Genomic DNA, 6,016 nt, shown 5'->3' with positions numbered 1-6,016 from the left:
TGTAATTTAAGAATAAATTCATCCTAATTAAAATAGTTTATTATAATTCAATAGTTGAAATTAGAATAATGTATTATATTATTTGGCCTTTATATAAAAATTTATATTCATAACTCATGTTTATTGCAATAATATATATATCATGTTATCATTTTTTTGGTCAAATAATTATATTTGCATTTATATATTTATTTTTTATATTTAGAAAGTTATAATTTATATAATTAATATGTTAGTTTTAATTTAATAAATTTAATTTTATTCCGTACATGACACAGGTTGTTAAACTTGTTCTTGTACAATTACTTAATATATAATCATGTAATAACATTATCAAAAAAATGAGTGAAAATATTTACTATCTAGTTATTATATTTACAGTGATGTTCAATGTTAAAAATAGCAAATATTGGATGTATAATTATCTAAGTTTTGAAAAATGTCAATTTATAGTTTCAGAAATAGATGAAAATCAAGTTAAATTTCACCAAATTTAAAAAGATGTGGGTGCATAATTTACTCCAACGATAATGGACCATCTAACTTTAGGGTTTGTTAGTACCTCATCAATAAGTATTGATGAAACTTTAACCACATATAAGCCACATGCATGTGATTATGTGAAGTGTGAAGTTAGTATCACATGATATAAGGTTGCCCATGTCCGATATAAAGGTAACATAATATCATTACTAAAAAACCAACTTGGGTTGGTCGAGTGGTCAGCTCACTCGTCCGCTTAAGCAAGTGTCGGGGATTTGAATCCCGCCTTGTGCATGCAGCAACCCATTGGCCAGCGGCAGACCCTTAAATGGAGCTCAGATCCGCGACGGATTAGTCCTTGACCTATCGAGTTGGGGAATAACGTGGGAAACCAAAAAAAAATAATAATAATAATATCATTACTAAAACACTGATGACAATTGGTGTGTTATGTTTGTCAATTTTTTGGTGGCCATGATGAATCTATAAAGATGTGTGTGTATAAATAAAGCTCAACAATATTAACAATTTTCCTTTTTTAATTTCCAATTATGATAGTAGCCACTAGGCAGTACCTTTTACTAATTTGGATGTTGTATTTGTATGGGTCCATGGTTTCACCTACCAAACAAAGTTTATGGTTAGTATGGAGTATTTCATATTATTATGAGGCAGCGTCTGTGTTGTGCATTGAGATTCAGATGCCAATTTGGTTTATGAAAGGACGCAACTATTTAATGTGGCAGATGAAATAAATAATGGTAACGTTTCTAGGGTTGGTGATTCTTCACAATGTGATATGCTACACTTCACTATCCCCTTGTACTATACCATGCATTTCAGCTCTACCAAGTTTCAGTCCAAATAAATTGTTTGCTTCCTAATCACTAATGTTAGTTCTAATTTTATTTTATTTTGAATTTTATAAGAATATTTGTAGATTATACATTATAAATAGTGCTTTGAAATTAAAAGTGAAATTTGTTCCTTCAATGCTTAGTATTAGTTCAATTAGAATTTTGTATTATTTTAAAGGTTTAATTACTTTGTTAGTCTCTATATTTTTATGAAATTTTTAATTAGGTCCCTATATTTTTTTTTTTTTAATTGGGTCCCTGCACTAATTTTTTTTTCAATTAAGTTCCTCTTAGTAGTAATTGGCTTAATTTTATAAGGATCCAACTAAAAAAAAAAGAATTAGTATAGGGACCTAAATAAAAGGAGAAAAAAGTACAGGGACCTAATTAAAAAAAAATTGGTGTAAGGACTCAATTAAAAGGAAAAAAAGTATAGGGACCTAATTGAAAATTTCGCGAAACTATAGGACCAACAGAGTAATTAAACCTATTTTAAATTATTTCATCAACATAATTATACGAATGTTTAATTATTCTGTTGGTTCCTATAGTTTCGTGAAATTTTTAATTAGGTCCCTGCACTTTTTTTTTTCTTTTAATTGAGTCATTGCACCAAATTTTTTTTAATTGGATTCCTACATTTTTTTTCCTTTTATTTGGATCCCTGCACCAAATTTTTATTTTAGTTGAGTCCTTATAAAATTAAGCCAATTACTGCCAAGAGGGACCTAATTAAAAAAAAATTTGGTGCAGGGACCCAATTAAAAGGAAAAAAGTATAGGAACCTAATTGAAAATTTTGCAAAACTATAGGACCAACAGAATAATTAAACCTTATACGAATGACAAAATTTTACTAGTTCTCCATCAAGGTAATGCCGTATCTCTAAGGTGATACCGATTTCATTATTTCATAAATCAACTTCAATGCAGAATTTAAGTATAAATCAATTCACTTCTTGAAAATATCAAAAGTAATATTCTAAAAACATTTTATTGGAGATGCTCTAACTACCACTTTTTTTTTCTTTTTTCTTTTTTAAGTGTGGATCATAGTTGTTATCAGATTTACATGCAATTGGTTTTATGTGAAGTTAATTATTGATAATCATTAAATTATTTTATATGTTTGATTAAAATGTTATCTGATAATTTTTAACTATCAATTTTACATATAAGTCAATTGCATATAAATTGTTGTCTTAATTTTATGAGTAAACCTTAATTTTAGTCCACAGTTTAGTTTTTAAAGGAAAAGGCGCTCATAATTTTGAAAAATGAGCAATTTTTTTTTCGTTCAGGAAAAATGAACAATGTTTGATAAAGTATTTTATATATTTTTTTTGTTTATATTTTGGAGCATTTTGTTAAACATTGTTTATCTTTAGGAGAATCATACCTTATTAATCTTTTTCTTGAGGATTGTCACTGTCATAAATTTTTTAAACTAAATTGATACTTTACTATAATTTCTATATATAAACAATGTATAAAACTCAATTATGCTAACATCTATTTAAGAGGTGTTGCAAAAGTAGTAAAAATTTATTTCATATAATAGTGGGAAAATTAACCACTTATATTTATATAATAGCACCTGATTATTTTCCACCGTCAATACATAAATTTAAGTACTTTTAACACATTAATTAGTTAAGAAACAAAAACTTATAGTATTAGTAGAGAGTAGTGAAAATAAACAATCAAGATATATTTATTTGGAAATTAGAAGCACTCAGGTAACCATTATCCTTAATTAGAGTATTATTATTAAATTGATCTTTTAAGAAACATTACTACGTTAGCACTTTTCTTAAGGTTTACTCAAAACTTATCCCCAAGATAATTGACATGATGACCAAAAAATTCCCTATCAAATTGTCCATGTCTTTGGGTTTTGGTCAAATTAAGAAGTAACAAGTAGTCTGGGTTGTTTTCATTGAATGGAATTAAAATCAGAAGACGTTTAGACTTGGGAATCTAAGCTTAGGTACAGGTTCGTTAGGAAAATCTGATGGAATGGATTACATCCACTTCATTCCCATAATAATGAATCTAGTCTTTTCAATCAAGATTTAATATAACCTTAATTAGTTGTGAAAGACTTCCATTTGTTCTGTTTTTTGTTGGTCAAGCCCATTCTTGTGATGATTTGTCCTCGTTTCCTTTTATGTTGAGTAATGATTTTTAAGTTTTTGCTTAATCATATATATTATTTTTAATAAGATTTTGAAAATCAAATCAATTGTTGAACTGGTAATAAAAATTCAAAAGTTTAAAAGTGTTAATACACTGGCCCAACACTAAGGCCCAGGTCCAAATACACCAAAAGGCCCAATCCAAAGATTGGCCTTCGTTATTCACCGACCTCTTTAGAAGAGGTCGGACTCAACACAGACTTCTTCCCAAAGAAGTCGGGCTCAAGAGATAGCTGGCAGATAACGCTTATTAAAATAAGTAACTGCCCCTAAAATCTCTCAATCCACTTCTAGAAGTCATATCCCAACAATTCCTAGATAAAAGAAACGGTTATCCACCTAAAAAGGTGGCACTACTCCAACGGTGGTTATTGGATCACCACTATAAATACCCTGACACCCCTCAGGTATCTCTAAGTTCCAATACATTCTAAGCCTGCTTAACCCCATGCTGACTTAGGCATCGGAGTATCTTTGCAGGTACCACCCCCCATCTCTTGGAACACACAACTCGGAGGCGGCTCCCAGACGTAAACCAAGTCGGAGACCACGCTCCTCCAGCGCTTGGGCCTCAAACAAGCCCAACCACCGTCCGGTTCTAGGTAAGCCCCGGAACATTGGCGCCGTTGCCGGGAACCTGGAGCTCAACTCTTGATAATGGCGGATGATCAACAACATAGTCAGACAACCACTCGACATGAATAAGATGCAAGCATGTTAAAAAGAAGCTGGAATACAGTTTCTATGGATACCAGAAATTCCGTAAAAACTTCTCCCAATGGGCAGAGGTTATCAAATAGGGATGATGATTCTACTTCTACAGTTAAATTGGATTAAACAAAAGAGAAGAAAGCACCGTCCCAAGGCCATTGTAGAAAGCAAACCAAGACGAACTCGAAAGCCAATTGAATAAAAGAATTTTCAATTCAGAAAATTCAATTGGCAAAAGAAGTTACGTGAAAAAAAAAGGAACTCGAAAGCCAATTGAATAAAAGAATTTTCAATTCAGAAAATTCAATTGGCAAAAGAAGTTACGTGAAGAAAAAAAAGACAAACTCGAAAGCCAATTGAATATTTGGCAAAAGAAGTTACGTGGAAAAAAAAATGAGCTCGAAAGCCAATTGAATAAAAGAATTTTCAATTTAGAAAATTCAATTGGCAAAAGAAGTTACGTGAAAAAAAATGAACTCGAAAGCCAATTGAATAAAAGAATTTTCAATTCAGAAAATTCAATTGGCAAAAGAAGTTACGTGAAAAAAAAGAGGAAAAGGGAACGTGACTAATCCCAACCTCTTCGTGAAATAGGATGGACAATGACATCTGTGCCAACTTACAATCTCGGAAAAATCCATGATACCCACTCATGAAATAGAGCAGTTGCATGTTCCAAATACACAACATCAGCCAATTTGAATGCAACCCAATCCGACAACGGAGTGATGAATCCAGTTTTTTCTTCAGTGGATTCACATGTCAATTACAACAGTGAATAACACAAAAAATTCTCATGGTACATCTTTCGTTGGTTGCTCACAAATTACATCACTGTCAATGGATATGGAAAGAAATATTCCTGTGGTAGAATTTGATGTTGTTTGCACACCAATAAAGATGGATGCCTTCCAGGAAGAAAACTGGAATCCGATCCAAAGAAAAAGAAAGACAGGGTGACAAAGGCCCCGTCTTCATTGGAGGGAATGATGGTCAGACTTTTCTTCAAAGGTCGGATGAGCCGGGAGCTCACAAAGAAAATCCGACCTCTTTTAGAGAGCTCATGAAAAAATCCCGACCTCTTTTAAAGGTCAGACTCTACAATAAGGTCAAAAACATCCAGACTAATAAAGAAAAATCCGACTTCTTTTAGATCTCACGAAGAAAGTCCGACCTCTTTTAAAGGTTAGACTCTACAAATGAGGTCTAACACCTCATTACTCAGAAGAATCCGACCTCTTTAGAGCCGACAAGGGAAAAATCCGACCTCTTTTTGGAGTCTGTAAAAAATCCGACCTCTTTCACGATCAACTCTACAATGAGGTCGAAAACCTCGAAGAATACCAGAAAGAGATTCTGACTTCTTTTAAAGATCAGAGTCTACAAAGAGGTCGAAAATCTCCAAGCTTAGAAAGAAAGTCCGACCTCTTTCCAAGCTTAGAAAGAAAAATCCGACCTCTTCTAAGGATCCAAGCTTATGAAGATAATTTGACCTCTTCTGAGGATTCAAGCCTACAAATAAAAATCCGACTTCTTTTAGAGCTTATGAAGAAATTCCGACCTCTTTTAAAGGTCAGACCACAATGAGGTCAAAATCTCTGAATTTATAAAGGAAAATCCGACCTCTTTTAGAGCTCATGAAGAAAAGTCCGACCTCTTTTAAAGGTCAGATTTTACAACAAGGTCGGATAAGTTTGGAGCTCACAAAGAAAATCCGACCTCTTGCAAAGTTCATGAAGGAAAAGTCCGACCTCTTTTAAAGGTCAGA

The sequence above is a fragment of the Arachis ipaensis genome, chromosome B05, assembly GCF_000816755.2.
Source record: "Arachis ipaensis cultivar K30076 chromosome B05, Araip1.1, whole genome shotgun sequence".
In the NCBI taxonomy this organism is placed as follows: domain Eukaryota; kingdom Viridiplantae; phylum Streptophyta; class Magnoliopsida; order Fabales; family Fabaceae; genus Arachis; species Arachis ipaensis.
Note: the sequence above shows the minus strand (reverse complement) of the source record.